Here is a 16,399-nt window from a genome sequence, read left to right as displayed (position 1 = left end):
ATTTGTCATAAAACTGGTGCAATTTTTACTTTTTTTTTTAGCAAGACAAAGCTTTATGATAACATTATTATTATGTTATTGAGAGCTATACAAACCTTGGATGATTGAGTCCCGACTAGGATCCTAAATACATTTTTCTTTTTTATGAATGCTGCTTCTGAACTCACGCAGAAGATAAAATACTGAAGAGAGCCTGGAAACATATTTACTAATTTGCATACGCATGTGCAGAAATAAAAACAAAGAACACAGCAAGTAATTTGCATATCTTTGTTGTAAACAGCAGGACGCACATCCACGTTCGGAATTACCATACTAGTCGGAATATGACCATGTTACCACAGGCACTTGATTCTGGGGTAAACTAATGTGTACACTCACTATATAACACTTGATTCTGGGGTAAACTAATGTGTACACTCACTATATAACACTTGATTCTGGGGTAAACTAATGTGTACTCTCACTGTATAGTAGTAGTGAGTGTACACATTAGTTTACCCCAGAATCAAGTGCCTGTGCATGTTACCCTAAAATGGAGACCTAAACTTAATGAATTACGATTTTATAATAAGGTCAAAAACAATCTGAGTTGTTTTTGCCATATATGTTATTTTTACTCTTCATACAGTGATAGCCAGCTAAGCATGTCACCTTATTTATTTAGAATATACTCGCATGCCACCAACTGGGTATTTATTTACGAGTGTCATGCATACGCCTCGGCTTTGATAGTGAAAGTGGATTCCGACCAAGGTCTCACTGGATAGTTTCGTAATTTGCCGCATCCCCCAAGACAGAAGGTATGAACCTAATTGTCACAAGCCTAGCATTTATAAATTCACATATAAGCTAATCTACAATGTGGTTTACATTTACATTGAGTTAGGCTTGGAAATAGGTTTGCTTGTTGGTGACTGCCTGTTAGCATTGGATATCAAATGCGTAACTTTGGCTGCAAATGAGCTGCCAACTTGGCTTACGTATTTACGTGTGTCTGCTACAGAGGTAAATATCTAAAATTCTATATATGGTCATGGGGTGATGAAAAGTTAGTACTAATATTAGTACCCTTACTCCTACCTCGTAAACATGTGTCATGTAACCATGCCAATTTATTTTACCGTGTAATGGCTTAATAAATTCAAAATAAGCCAAACTTCTTTCACAGCATGATTATACTTATGTAGTTGATTTCTACACTGTTTGTTTTTCTGACTTTAGTGATGATTTGTTTAGCTCCATTACATGATATGGGATCAGTTCGTAGCCTCAACCACAACAAATCAAGTTGAGGCTACGACATCGTAGCTAATGAAAAATATGCAAATGTATTCATGCATAAGGCACATACTGATTCTTTTAGCTGTTTTGTCACAGGAAAATATTCAAAATAGCTATTTCTTGTCAAAAATGAATGTAACATTTAGGGTTTGGTGGCAATGTTGGTTCAGTATGAAAACTACCGGTTGCACCAGGAATTAACCTGATTACTGTAGTCAAAGTCTCACATGTATGCTTTCTTCAAAAATCATTAGTTTTTTTAGTTTTTTTATTCGTATCTTCAGTGTAAAATTATTCTCATTGTTCTGCAAATGGTCATTGTCGGATGAAAATTCACCAGATAAACTGTCCAGTGAGACCTTAAGAACCAGTGTCATTTTTTCAGTCTTGTCAAATGTGATTCATTGTGCCATAAATCTTTCCTTAGTACCTCCATATCTTGAATCTGACATAGTTAGGTATTCCAAACATACACTTCATTATAGATTAGATAGCACTTAATCATAGTAGAAGAAGGGACTTAACTCAACAGTTTTAATGTTACCAGATATTGCTCCTGATCCATTCTCCTAATGAACAACAAAAGCCTTATAAGTTTCATGCAAGGTGGTTTAATTGAAGTATTTCACATATTTCACATACTTATTCAGTTTATCAACATTTTCAGTACAAACCTAGTACATTTTTAAAATTTTATGACGATTGCCTTAATTTAATGCTCTTACATACATATCTACTCATGATGTAATGTTTCAATACACATATTTCATTTTATTTACAGAAATTTAAGTTATAATGACCTATATATAAGAAGTTTGGGGTTTTATTTTCTTGTAGGCCTCAAGGTGTATGGGAGCACAGCTGCTGAAGTGATATTGCTGACAGCAGGACAGCATCAAAACCTTATTTGGGGTCCGACACACCAATTGTTGAGGAGCTTTCACAGGAACAAATATATCTGCACCAGTTTCACTGAAGTTTTTGGTGAGTTATGTTAAATGGATGTCCCTTTTTACATTGTGTTTTTTTTTTCTTCTCCCCTTTTTTTACTTTGCATGATTTTCTATTTGCTTTAGATTTGATTCTATGCAGATGACAATCACTAGCAAAACAAACTTCTAAATACCAGCAACTTCAACAACATTATTTGCCGGCCAGTATGAAAATGATTTAAAGGTGACCTTCTTAGTGTTCTTAAAATACATTATCCACGCATATTGTTTTATCAACAGATGGGATAAATCTGGGTATAGAATTTCATTGTTTAAGTTTCCCAACTGATGTGGTTTAGTTTACAAAGATTGGTCCATTCATTTGATGTTACCTGATGAGTTTTCTCCCTTTAGTCTACCTTGGATTTCTCTATTCTAGAATAGATTTGACCTTCTTCATGAAATCAGTGAGAGAGTTCTGGTCAGTTTATATATGCAGTGCATCATTATTATTCTTTCAAGTACTTAGCATGTACATTCTGCAGTTATTTTACAAGAAATTCAGCTTGGCTTCTTTACATCTTTTATTCACTACTATTTCAGATTGCATGAAGAGTTATTTGTGCTCACAGATATCTCTGATATCACCAGGGTGTATTAGCTATGAAAAATGATGAAACTGACATATTTTAAGGAAATTGTATGTTTCAGAGGGGAAAGTAATACATAATGTATGAAGCTGCCTCATAGCTGTTGCTCTGATAGCTTTTGGTCATCGATAAATTCAATAAATCATAGGAAACAAACTATTTTGAATTTTAAACTTCTTAAGGTTGCGTTTTATTTAGAACTGGCCAAACTTTTGAAAATAAGAAGATTTTCCCTTAATCAGACTGCTATTTGAATTCTTAATAAGGTCTCATTGGATAGTTTCGTATTTTGACTCCCCCCACCCCCTTAAATTGTAAGGTAGAAGGCATGAACCTAATTATCACAAGCCTAGCATTTATAAATTCACACATAAGTTAAATCTATAATGTGGTTTAGATTTACTTTGAGATAGGCATGGAAATATGGTTGGCTTAATGGTGACTGCCTGTCACAGTTAGATGAGCATTGGATATCAAATGCATAACTTGGGCTGCAAATGAGCTGCCGACTTGGCTTACGTATTTACATGTGTCTGCTACAGAGGTAAATATCTAAAAATCTAGATGGTTGAGAGGTGATGAAAAGTATGCTAATTTGCTATAGTACTAGTGAACTTTATTCATGCATAAGGCACATACTGATTCTTTTAGCTGCCTTGTCACAGAAAAAATATTCAAAATAGCTATTTCTGTCAAAAATGAATGTAAAATTTAGGGGTTGGTGGCAGTGTTGGTTCAGTATAAAAACCACCAGTTGCATCAGGAATTAACCAGTGATTACTGCAGTTACAATTTCACATGTACGCTTTCTACAAAAATAATTAGTTTGTTTTTATTTGTATCTTCAGTGTAAAATTATTCTCATTTTTATGTAAATGGTCATTGTTGGATGAAAATTCACCAGATAATTAGTCCAATGAGACCTAATAGCTTAGGATAACTCTAACATGTTCTTGTAAATTAACGTTAGTCCCGCAGATCAGAACAGGTATCCTTTTGTACCGTTACTTGAGTTAAATTGAAAACATCTTGCATGAAAATATTAGTTTTATGTCAAGTAAAATCCCCAAATCGTCCTTTTCTGGCAATTTTTTTAGCACACATTAGTAGTGAATAGGGATAGTTTTAGCCTCAGTGGGAATTAGCATTACAGGACCCCTTGGGATCGTTTAGCCTCAATGGAAATTTAACATGGGGAAAAATCGTGGGATCATTTAGCCTTAAGGGAAATTTAACATGGGGAAAACTCATGGGACACTATAGCCTCAAGGGGAAATTAACATGGGTGGGACAGTATAGCCTCAAGGGGAATTGAATATGGGAAATGGAATAGGGTCGGGACCCTATTTTAATAGGGTCCCGACCTGATAGGTCTATGGAAAGGGAACAGGGGAGAGGGATATAAAACACGGACACACACACACACACACACACATATATAAAATAAAAATTTGGGCTAGACAATTGAAAGTCAATCTCTTTTCGAGAAATTGGAGTGGCCCTGAAAAGGGTCTTTGGTCTTCTTCTGATTTCTTCTATTTCTCCACCAGCTTCTTATTTTCTGTCCAACACTTTTTCTATTCTTTACTTTCTTTCCTTCCTCCTTTTTCTTCTTTTTCTCTTCTTTCTGCTTCTCCTCCTCTTCTTTCTTCCTCTTCTCATTTTCTTCTTCTTTTTCAATTTTTTCATTCCATGCTCTCATCCTTATCCTTTCCTCTTCATCCTCCTTCTCCTCCTTTATTTCTTTCAACAGATCACTGATGATTTCCTTTAGTTTTCGTAAGTTGTTAATCTCCATCTTCACTCGATGGGGACTATAAGAATAGTGATCCTCATTTAGCCTAACTAACATTTGCTCCATCATGCCCAAATTGTCCAGGACGTCTTGCAATTTTTTCATTTTATCAAGGTGGTTCGAAGCCATCTTCTTTTTTATTCTTTGCAGAATGCTGTGAATGATGAACTTTGTGTGTTCTTATAGTTAAAGTGCGGACGTGAAGGAAAACATCCCCCAAAGACACAAAATGTATATTACCTAGATCATTACTTAAAACACGCGGACGTGAAGGAAAACATCCCCTACTTTTCTCATTTCATATTATCTACTATCCACATACGTGAAGCAGCAATAAACAAACCCCAAATCTAATATGCACACACGCAAAGCATTAAAATGAAACCCTAATCTACTATCCACACAAACCAACTTAAGCTCTTACATAACCCAATAATCTACTATCCACACAAACGTACGTGAGCGCTTACAAACACACACACACACACACACACACACACACACACACACAATTTAAAAAGAGTCAGTGTTTCTATTCACACTACTCTACATACACACATTGGCAAATCGATTAGTATTTCTTTTCTAAAGGTTTGGGTGGCCCTGAAAAGGGCTGGTTTTTTTAAACTCCATGGCACCTGGTTAATGATGGCACCTTCCAGGCCTGGCATCACACACACATCTTCTTCCCCAGTCTCCTTTCACTCTTTTTGGGGGGAGAGCAGAGGCAGGATAAGTGGCTTCAGAACCCCAGTCTTCTGTCTCTGGGATTCAGAAATTTCCTCTCTCCTTTTCTTCCTCTTCTTTGTTTCTTCTCTCCTCCTCTTTTATGTTTCTTCTCTTTGTTTCTTCTCTCCTCCTCTTCTTTGTTTCTTCTCTCCTCCTCTTTCATCCTTCCCTCTTCGACGATGGCCTCTGCAGCCAGCTCATTCACTATACGCCTGGCATATTCCAGGTGCGCATGAAGTTCAAGCAGTTTAGCTAGTCTGGTGTTCATTCTGGTGGTATTGATCAATAGCTAGACTGCCAAGCGATTTTTAATTTATGCTAAAAGCGCGGACGTGAAGGAAAACATCCCCTAAAACAAAATTGATATTACCTAGATCATGACCAAACAACGCGCGGATTTAAAAGAAACAGATCACTGACTTTTTTATACTACCCATCACTATTCTAAAAAATTTCATGAAGTCAATAATATACTATCCACAAACGCAAAGCAAAGCAGTCAAATCAAACCCCAAATATCTACTATCCACGCACGTCAAACAGCAAAAAACATCATCATAATCTACTATTCACACAAACTTACTTTAGCCCTTACAATCACTCACACATATAAACCTATACAATCACACCAGAAATGAGTGAGTGTTTATATTCACACTACTCTACATACACACATTGGCAAATCGATTGTTATTTCTTTTCTGGAGATTGGGGTAGCCCTGAAAAGGGCTGTTTTTTTGCTTGCATCAAGTTGAAGCTAGGGCCATCTTTTAGTTTCTAAGAATGCGACGTCCTCTGAGGATAGACTTTCTGACGATAGGTCTGCTTCTTCGGAAAGAGAAGAAGAACTCTTTTGGTGTCGATACGACAATCAACAAAGCCTCTGTCAGGTTCAGGTTGCTGCTGCTGCTGTTGCTGCTGCTGTTGTTGCTGTTGCTGCTCTCTCTGCTGTCTCTGAAGTCTGTACTTCTCTGTCCATTCTTCTTTATCCCTGTTCACTTCTTCTCTGAAGAGCTCTTCTATCAGGTCTTCAGTGACTTTTAACATTCTCACATTTTCGATTTCTTCTGGCTTCGGTATCAGACTGTGTCTGACCCTATGCAAATTCACGTAGGCTTCGTTGAGCTTAGCTAGTTTGGAGCACATCTTCATAGGAGGATGAGTCGAAAATGGATGGTTTGACTGGAAACTACCCCGGTTCTTAAAGTCAAAGCGCGGACGTGAAGGAAAACATCCCTACACGGTTTTCGACCCGGAACGTTTAATGAGTGTCATGAGAGAGATAGAGAGAAGTCAAAGCACATGAATCAAAATTCTTATAGCCAAACAAAAGACAAAGGCATTTTTTTCAAAAACACAACATTTTTATTCAAAATTACTTAACACTAACAAACAACTCTAATATTTGTAACAATAATCCAACAATATAACATCAAACATTTTTGTCTTTCAGTTTACGCATTATTTTGGACAGGGTTGACAATGTTGTGAATGAAATTGTGATTTCCACTGTTGGAAGTCATTAGGCGATTGATAGACACTACGTTTCCTAGCTAGAGACAAAAGATAAGCATACTCGTCACAGAACCATCGATCTACTTTCACATCGTTTCTAGAAGAAGAACAAGGATCAAAATGAGTCACTAAATGTTCTAAGGAATAGCCCAGGCTGCGATGATGCAGAAAATACATGCAATATTGTCCACACACCAAGGAATTTGTGCCTTGTAATTTCACATTATTGAATCGGGTGGTCTGAGCATTTCTTCTCATAAAGTCAATGATATCATCTTCCAGAGGAGGCAATCCATAAGGATCGAAATATTCCACACATCCTTCTTGATGAAAGTAGACGGCTACCCAGTGGGTTCCTGGGAGATGACTGTTGTCCGTGTTGATCACATAAGCTAGATGGTCTTGAGGTTTGCGATGAGGAAGTTCATCTTTAGCACAGACGACATGATTCCAAGAAGCAGTGTACGAACTGTGGTTCAAAAGGTAATAAAGTTCCCAGGTATCCATTGATTTGTGTGGTTTTTTCTTCACAGGTAATGATAAGTCATCAATTCGATCCTGACTTTTTGCTTGAAAATGTCTGACAAGTAAAAGGCGTTTCCTCTGACTTCTTATTCTGGTCAAAGAGAGATTCGATACGACGGCGCTCCAGAGACGTTAATGGAGGAGAAGAATGTTTATCCAAGCCTTTATACCACTCGTTCAACACGAATTCTATCTCAATGACACCCCAAGCTTTGTCCAGATATTTGTTCAATTTTTCTTCTTGGCTCAACATCATACATTTGTCGTGTTGAATTTGACTGGGATGATCGTTGTGACATCCATAGCACTCTTCCTTGATCAATTCTTTCATTACGTCTGTCAGGAATGTAGCAAAACAGGAGACTAAATGGGCTTCTTGTTCTGGCCATCTTGACTTCATCATGATAACTTCTTCGTCTTGGGATTCTTCTTCTTGTTCTTCTTCCATGGTCTCGTCACATTCCATCTTCAAAGTTTCTTCACTAGGTAAAGAGGGATAACAGTCTTCCATGGCTTCTAATAATCTAGAATGACATCTCTTAAACTGTTGATTTCTATCGTATTATCAAATTCTGCATATAGGATGACGTTCACCGTTTCATCAGGCTCTCGTTTTGTAAACTGATTTTCCACACGAACTGGCCGGATTTTATAGGGTGGAAATGTCCCTCGTCGCTGCCTTGGTCAGGAGTGAAATCGAAAGCCCACAAAGCATAGCCTTCTGCATAATCTTCGTACGATATGCCATGACTGGTGTTGGTTCCTAACTGTCCGTTAGCTTCGTACAAGGACAAGTACGACCTCAAGTAATTCTTCTTGTCAAAGTCGGGTTCGATAGGTCGGGTACACAAGGTTTTGCCATCGCGACTGACTTCGATCTTGGACATGCCAAAGTGTCGAAAGTAGAAAGGATTTTTATCAGCAGCTCTGTTGAAGGCTGTATTCTCGACGATACCAACGATCAAACGTTTGGGTAACTGTCCTTGGAACAGATGATCTTCGATCATGGATCGCTGTCCCTTGGGAATGGTGAAGGTTTTCACTTCCACGCGTCGTATCGTATACTTGGCGGTCGTTCTGCTCAACATTTGACTGATGTCGTTTCCCACTTTGGGTAACTCTTCCACACGGCGTACGTAGAGTCTGGGTTCTTGGATTTTGGTTTTGTAATCATCACTAACAGCCATTAAATGGAAAGCGGTACTGTTACGATTCAGTCTCAGGCGGACATTCACCCCGTTCAGCAAATACTTTTCTTGCAACCACATGTCCAAATGCAAACGATCCATCAGTTCTAAACTCTGTCCATCTTTGATTTTGTTTCTTCGTTCTATAAATCCCTTATTGTATTCTTTCTTTTTATCAGTTGTATCAGTTTAGAATAATTCAAACTGGTTTGCATCGTCAGCTTCCTATACCACACAGGCACTGAGATGAGTGTTCTTGGCGTCTATTCCGTACGTCAAGAGATTGTCCAGGTAGGCAGGATAAAGGTAAGTATCCATTCTGCTACTGACTAGTTTGTTATTCAAGTACAAGTCCACTCCACTAAACAAGGAATGCATGAAACTGTAGATGGAAGCTACTGCTTCAGTGTCTATATCACCTCCTGTCTTATCTAGAACTTTGACTTTCAGGTACAAGTAACTGCTATTCAGATCGATGTAATCTTCGGGCTGTCCTTTAATTTCAAACTCGATGGGAGCGGAATCGGTCAGTGAGGAGACGGGATGAAATTCCACCCATTGGGATTCTTGCATGGTCATCATGGTGGGTGGTATGGCAAACAGATCCAGTTCCGACTTGGAATAGACGCAAGACTCTCGATGCATCATTTTTCTCTGTCTCAATAATCGAAAACGTTTAGGTCTCGAACGGTTCTTCTTTTCTTTGTCTTTCTAGCTTTAGACGTGTGAAGTCTGGTGAAAGGGTGTTTTCTTCGTCGTCTCTTTCTGCCTTGTCCTTGCTGAATGCCTGACTCGGTAGCGTGCAGGGCATTTATAGGTGTTTCTCGTCGGCCTAAAATGTCTTTACCCGTTTGCAGCAAGACATTTTTGCCTGCCCTCATGAAGGCTTCTTTAGGGTTTTGTTTGTCGATGATGACATTTTGGAGAAATTCTTTGCCTTGCATCAGTGCGACATCTTTCAAGGCGTGCAATCCTCGTGTCACCATCGGTTTCAAGACTGGGGCCACCGAACGAAAGGCCGATTTTAACATATCTCTTAAACCGTGTCCTCGCTGTCGAGCAACCCCTCGGTACACTGGATACATGACTTACGAATCGTGAGAGAACCGTTTTCGAAAATGGAGTTTCACCGTGACTTTCCCTTTGGTGAATGGAATATTTTGTCCCAAATCTCCTTTTATAGCAATGTTGACACTGTCCAAATACGACTTACTGACAGGTAAATAGTGAGGATGTACAAATTCGCGGTGAACGTGATAGGTGTTTCCACCTTCCTGGTCATTGGTTGTGGCACTATCCACTTTGAAAGGAATGACACGCAGTAACGGCACGGAGGTGTGTCCCACCACGTTATACTCCACCACATCGGAATACACAAACATCAAATTCAGTCCTTGGATCAGTTCTACAGGGAATCGAAAAAACTTATAAAATTCCATATTGCTGTTGATCTTCGGTTTAAAATTTGGAGCCATTTTTGTGTCTCCACCTAAAATATCAAACAAGTCACGATTAAAACTGATAGACAACGTTTGGGTATCCTGAAATTTCATCAGTAAGCGACGAGCCACTTTATGGTACTCCAGGGTGACACTTTTTTTGATTCTGTTCAGGGCTTTGCCAAAGGCTAATTCGAACCTGGAAGCAATGGTATCCACCAAATGTTGGCCACTAAAATAAAACCCTGACGGAATTTTCAAGGTGTAGATACTGAAGAGTGGATTGTTGGCTGGTTTTACTTCGCCTGAAAACCCGATTTCATTCATGGTTTCTTGCAATTGTTGGTTCAGGATTTCGACCTCAAAAGTGTTTTGAGTTTCAGTGATGTTTTTGATTTGTGTTGGGTGAATCATTTCCACCAAAGCCACTTCCCAATGGACTTCGTGATCTAATGGGATGGCCTGAGGTAATTTGGCCGTGTAACAGCACAAGGTGTTGTTGGGAAACACCTCCATGGAACTGTCACTGGGGAAGGTTCAGTAAAATTGGTTAGTGTGACTCATAATTCTAGAGTTCTGTGGCTGTCCGAGGGGTTACTGGGCGTCAGAGGCGTGTCTCCGCCCAAAATGGGGTTCTGATTGTGGTTGTTATTGGAGTGGTGACTGACACTGGCACTGGACACAAGGTTCCCGTTGTTCCCGTTCGAGGAGAACTTCAGGGAGGGAATGGGAAGCAGGTAACCGATGCAACTCCTCAATAAAATGGTCCACAATTGTTTGTCTCCTTGTTGAAAACTCAAATTGGCAATGGCTGCTCCGATGACACAATACACCACGAAGATTTGACAGAAAAAGACGATTTGCGTTTTAGGCACACGTTCTCCACACCATACCCACAAGGGTTGTTTTTGTAAATCTTGCAGAGAAGAACTGGGTGAAGGAGTGGTTGACGTAGCTGCGTCTGTGTGAAAGGGCATGATGGTCACTTCTTTTTATAGTCGATGACTTGCGAAGCGTCGATCCAAGAATCGAAACTGGGTGGATATCCTTTCCAGCGTACTTTGATTTCTTTGACACATCGTTTTCCCACTTTACGGGTGCTGCGTTCGAGAATGCTTTCGATGTCGTACTCGTCGTCTTCTTCTTTGGTGACACGTTGTAACTCGGGCAAATAAAACGTTCCTTTGAGTACTTCTCCGTTCATGTCTTCCAATTTATAGATGGCAGGATGACGGCCATGCACTCGTCCAGTGACACGAAACAATTCGGTGGTCCAGTTAGGTAAGTAACCTTTGTCGAAATTGCGTTTGGTTTTGCCAGTGCGCACCCAATCTCCAGTGGCCAACACTACACTTTTCTTGGGGACAGCCCTCGTCGGGGACGTACCAAACAGGCGCTCAAACACCAACACTTCGTTCTCGGGAGTCACTTCTTGCTGGACACGTCCGATGCTTCGATGGTAAGATTGGTTGTACGCTTGCACCAGGTGCGGTAAGATGTCGATGTACTTCAGAGTGTGGTGATGCGTAAAATATGTCCACATGCGTTCTTTCAAAGTGCGTTGAAAACGTTCCACGATGCTGGCTTTGGTTTCAGGATTCTCGGTGGTAAAAAAGAATGAATGTCACGTTTCTTTAATTCTTTTTGGAAAGCTTGGTTCAGAAATTCGGTACCTTTGTCCGTTTGCCATCGAAGAGGGTGACGACCGCTTTGTTTCAACACCAGTTGCAGGGCTCGCACTAACTCGCTGCTCGATTTGGAAGTCAAGGGCACGACCCAGGCAAATTTGGAAAAGACGTCGATGACACAAAACAAATATTTGTAGCCACGACTATAGCTGGCCAAATGAGAGACATTGGCTAAATCGGCTTGCCATTGATGATCGATGCCTTCCACTCGGGTGCGACTTCTGGAAAACTTGCATCGAATGGGTTTGTGTAAAGTGTAAGTCGCTTGTTCTTCTAACCATCGTTGCACGTGAGGTAAACGGAGACTTTTCAGTCGCATTTTGGCAGCACGATACAATTTTTGAACTCCTGCGTAACCTGCAGGATGGTAGGGATCGTAGTAAATGCTGGCTAACACTTTTTCCATGTTTTTTTGTTTGTTAATAAGGCACCCACTCTTCGAGGATGCTACTTTGGGTGGGACGAAAGGGTGGTTGTTTGGAAACGGATTTACGTGTCCGATGGGCTACGGGAGTAGAAGTCGAAGGTAGTGGTGGTGGTAGAGGTGGCAATGGAATGGCTTTGGTCTTCTTTTCTTTTTTCACTTCTGGTTTCCCTTCTTTCTTTTTCACTTCTGTCGAAGGAGGAGTGGACATCATCTTTTTAACCCAAGCTTTCATTTCTTCTCGTTGGGGTGTGGGGGACGGGGTCAACAACGATGCTGCAATCTTACTTGAAAGGGGAGCTGCTGACGGTGTTTGAAACACTTCTCGTATCTCTTCTTCCTCAGGCCTTCGTGGGGGTAGTATCTCTGGTGACCCCTGGGGATGGTAATAGTGGTCGTGGTGGTGGTAGTGATGATGGTGCTGGACTTTTCATCAAGGTCTTAAAATCTTTCAGAGTAGGTAGAGCTGTTTCGTCTAAAGCTTTCTGGTGAAAGAGTTGCAGTCGTTGCAAGAGTTGACCGTACTTTTGCGATTTTTCTGTTTCGGACAAATCTTGGCGATCCATCAAGGACTGCAATTCGTGTTGTAACTGGGATATCTCACTCAAATTGGGATTGGGAGGTAAATGTGGGGTGCGTTCTTCTTGCCAACGATGGTATTCCATCCATCGTTTCTAAGGCACTAAAGCTAGTTTTCGTCCTTCCATGGGATGTCAGGGGTCGATTCTGAGATCTTGGGACTCCAGAGGGCCTTTTTATCTTGCTCCCATCAGTCCTCCCAACATGGTTCCCAAGACTCCTTTCACTAAGGGGCCTAGCAAGAGGGGTAAAATTACTCCACGTTGGACCAACATCTTCTTCTTTTGACGAATGGGAATTTTCTTTTGAACCATTTGGCGCAGAACGTGACGATGTTTGCCTAAGCATTGTTTCTGGTGTTTGGACAAAGGGATCGTGCCTTTCAACACGTTCAAACGACATTCGCACACGGTATCGATGACCTTTTTGGACGCTGATTGAATGAGTTTTTTTTCGTAGGGGTGGAGAAGCTTTGGACAGGACAGATAACATGTCCCTATGTTTGACTAAATGAGGAGGCAGTCCTTTCCTTTTTTTTCCTTGGGTTTTAGAAGAGGGATGTTTTCTGGAGGGTGACATCTTTGAGTCTTTAGCACCAAAAACACTGATACCCCTACTTAGTCACAGACCCTTTTTATACTAGAACGCGTCGCCACAGATTGTCTTTACGGCGTATCAACTTGAGGACAGGCATGACACGTCGTGTAGGGGTACGCAACGGACTAAATCGAGCCAGTTCTTGCTTGGACAAATCTAGTAAACTTTGTAACATGCCCGATCTCTCTTGGACTTTGATTTTTGGAGCAGGTACTTTGTGAGCCGCGGCCACTGTCGATAAATGGGAAGGTCCTGCCACTGGGGAAGTTCTTGGGGTCATCAACGGAGAAGTTCTTGGTGTGATCAACGTCTCCAAGTACTGTTCGGTTCTTGGTGACATCAACGGAGAAGTGATTGAACCTGCGGCTACCGGAGACGCGGTCACCGCCGTGGCAGGTCGTGGTTTGCGAGTGTAAGTTTGCGTCCTGGCCGAAGTGCCTCTCTTGCGACTGGTTTTCTTCTGTGGACTTTTCTTTTTTCTGGGGACTTTTTCTCTGTTTCTTTTTCTGGGGGCTTTTCTTTTTCCGGGGTGGTGTCTGGTAAGAGGAGGGTCCCGCAACTGGAGAAGTTCTTGGAGACACGGGTCTCTTTGGGGACCTGGTCTTTTTCTTTTTCTTCTTGGAGCTTCGTTTGACTTCTTTCTTTTTCTTGGGGAGAACTTTGGGAGCATTAGGATCCCATCTTAAGAGAGAGCGAATGATGACCCCTCCAAGAGTACCGCTCCCTAGAGGTTTCAAAATGATTTGTTTTTTGGTTTGAGTGTCGATGCGGAGATCGGCCAGTTGGATCAAAGCGACTTTGTTTCGATCGATAAAGCGTTTGGTTTGATGAGGAATCTGAATGATCCCTTGGAGTAATTGACGTGCTGTCACCGTGAACCATCGTAAGACTTCTTTGAGACTAGCTTCTAAGACACGAGCCCGTATTTGTGGATTTTTTTTCTCGACTGATGCCATACAAGGCACGAATCAATTTGACGGGAAGATGTGATTGAAGGGACGTCATGTTCACACACTGTGTGAGACAGACGAAAAGTGCCTGAGGTTTTTATAGATTTTTTTGGAGTGAAATTAAGTCGAGGACGGAGACGTGTACAGGACAGGCCCTCCGTCTTGGCACCAGTGGTGAAACAAGTGGGTACGAAATTGCAAATCCTCGTGGGGTGTAGGTTTCAAATCGACGAGTAAATAGGCGTGTGAGTGTGAGTGGTATCGTCGTACGCCTGAGTCAGCCAAGGCGTTCCTAACTGTTTGGCTAAGACTTGCACTTGCGATTTATCTCGAGGGCTTTTAAACAAGACCACGTAATGCGCATTGAGACTGATGGTGCGATGGGCTTTACTTTGTTGAAACAAATTTTGAGTGATGTAAACGACACTGGCATTACGATGATGCCCTTTGCGCGTGAACCACAGTTTAATTTCTTCTTCGTCTTCTCCTAACATGTCGAAAATGACCAAATGGGTTTGACGGGAGTCAGAGACGATGCCATCGTCTTCTTTAGGAATGCCTTCCACAAACACGATGGAATCGCCTTGACTTTCTCGCAAGAGGCTTTACGCCGATTGCCACTCTTTGTAACACCACACGATGCGTTGGGGTGGACAATTGATCAAATGATGTTTATATTCGATCAAACGTTTGACGAATTCGGTTTTGCCTGAACCGCTAGGTCCAGCAGTGAGCATGTTAAAGGGATGACGAAGATATAAAGCCTCCCAACTGGCACGATCTAAGTGTTCGTCGATGACTTTGACAGTAGAGGAAGAGGGAGCAGAAGTAGCCATAGTGTCAGGAATGTCACTTGTGACACGAAAACAGACAAGACAAGAGTTTATATACTTTTTTCAGGACACGTTTATTGAATGTTTTAAACATGAATACGAAAGACAAAAATACATAAAAGCCAAAGGCTTAAGTACAGCGATAAAAGGCACATGGAAATGATCAACGCGGAATAGAAACAAGTGTCTGTACAACATGTTTTGGGTAAAGTTCTGCCCAGTTCTATAGGGGGTAAGGTCACACAAGTGTCCTCCCGAAAAGGTCTTTTAGGCATGTTCACGACAGTCCTGTCCTGGGTGACGAGTTCTTCTTCTGACACTGTCCCTAACACAGGTTGAAAAGTGACTTTTTTCCTTGAACAACTCTCGTGTATACTGGGCCACTTCTTGGGTCCAAGCCTCAAAATCCCATTCTTTCCAGGCACGGACATCTGTCCAGTGGGGCTGTAAGTTACAAGCTACACACACATCGTCATACACGTCTCGGGTAGCTAAAAGTTGACGAATCTTTTTTTCCAGTAGAGGTCGAGAAGTATCCAGATGAAACCGCAAGGCTTTGAGCAAAAGGAGTCTTTCGTGACCATTTAAGGCCATTGGGTGGTAAGTACTGATCGTAGAGTCCACAAGGAATCGGCTGTTAAAAGAAATCCTAGAAAACAAGTCACTAAGACACACACCACTTGTCGACCCAAATTGAATGGATACAGTTCTTGTAATAATCGATGGTAATGATCCACGGTTTGAATATGGTCATTGAGTTCCTTCCACGGAATCTGTTCAATTACATGTGATAAAAGTCGTGGCATGGCAGCCTGTTTTTATAGTCTCTTTGTTTCGGTAACAATACACGTACTTTCTAGCCAGACATCTTCGTTCTTCAAATCTTGCATACTGTAACCGAAACGTCAAAGTTCGTTTAGAAGTTTCCTCTTCCACTAAGTAGATTCCACGTAAAATATGTTGGTAATCCTTTAACTTGTCTTCCTCAATGCGCTGCTCTAGGTGAATCTCGAAGTAACCAAAATGATCAACACGTGGATCATCGGGGCCATGGAAGTATTGAACAAGGTCTGACCACTGAAACAGATTCTGACGAATCAGTTCTCTTATACCATTCAGGTACCAGTGGTTAAAGATCTGCTGACGTAATGGATGCAGCTGTTCTTTACGTTTGACTTGTATTTTGACCAGCTCTCGGTAAATCCTTTCTCTCAACTCCACAGGCAAAGCACGAATGTTCTCTTGTAAAGTATCCATAAACAGGTTAGTCCG

The 16,399-nt window shown here is 41.1% G+C and overlaps 1 long non-coding RNA gene across 1 annotated transcript in view; it reads left to right on the top strand.

Moving 5' to 3' along the window:
• Positions 1 to 318: 318 nt before the first annotated feature.
• LOC149793569 (uncharacterized) overlaps positions 319 to 16,399 on the top strand; it is a 32,983-nt gene continuing 16,902 nt past the window's right edge. The window contains exons 1-2 of the long non-coding RNA XR_016422575.1: positions 319 to 359; positions 2,122 to 2,268. This is a non-coding gene — a long non-coding RNA (uncharacterized LOC149793569). The remainder of the gene's footprint in view (positions 360 to 2,121; positions 2,269 to 16,399) is intronic.

This window comes from Sinohyriopsis cumingii, chromosome 8 (assembly GCF_028554795.1).
Source record: "Sinohyriopsis cumingii isolate HCF-2022 chromosome 8, ASM2855479v2, whole genome shotgun sequence".
NCBI classification, from domain to species: domain Eukaryota; kingdom Metazoa; phylum Mollusca; class Bivalvia; order Unionida; family Unionidae; genus Sinohyriopsis; species Sinohyriopsis cumingii.
Note: the sequence above shows the minus strand (reverse complement) of the source record. Positions and strands in the feature narration are given on the sequence as shown.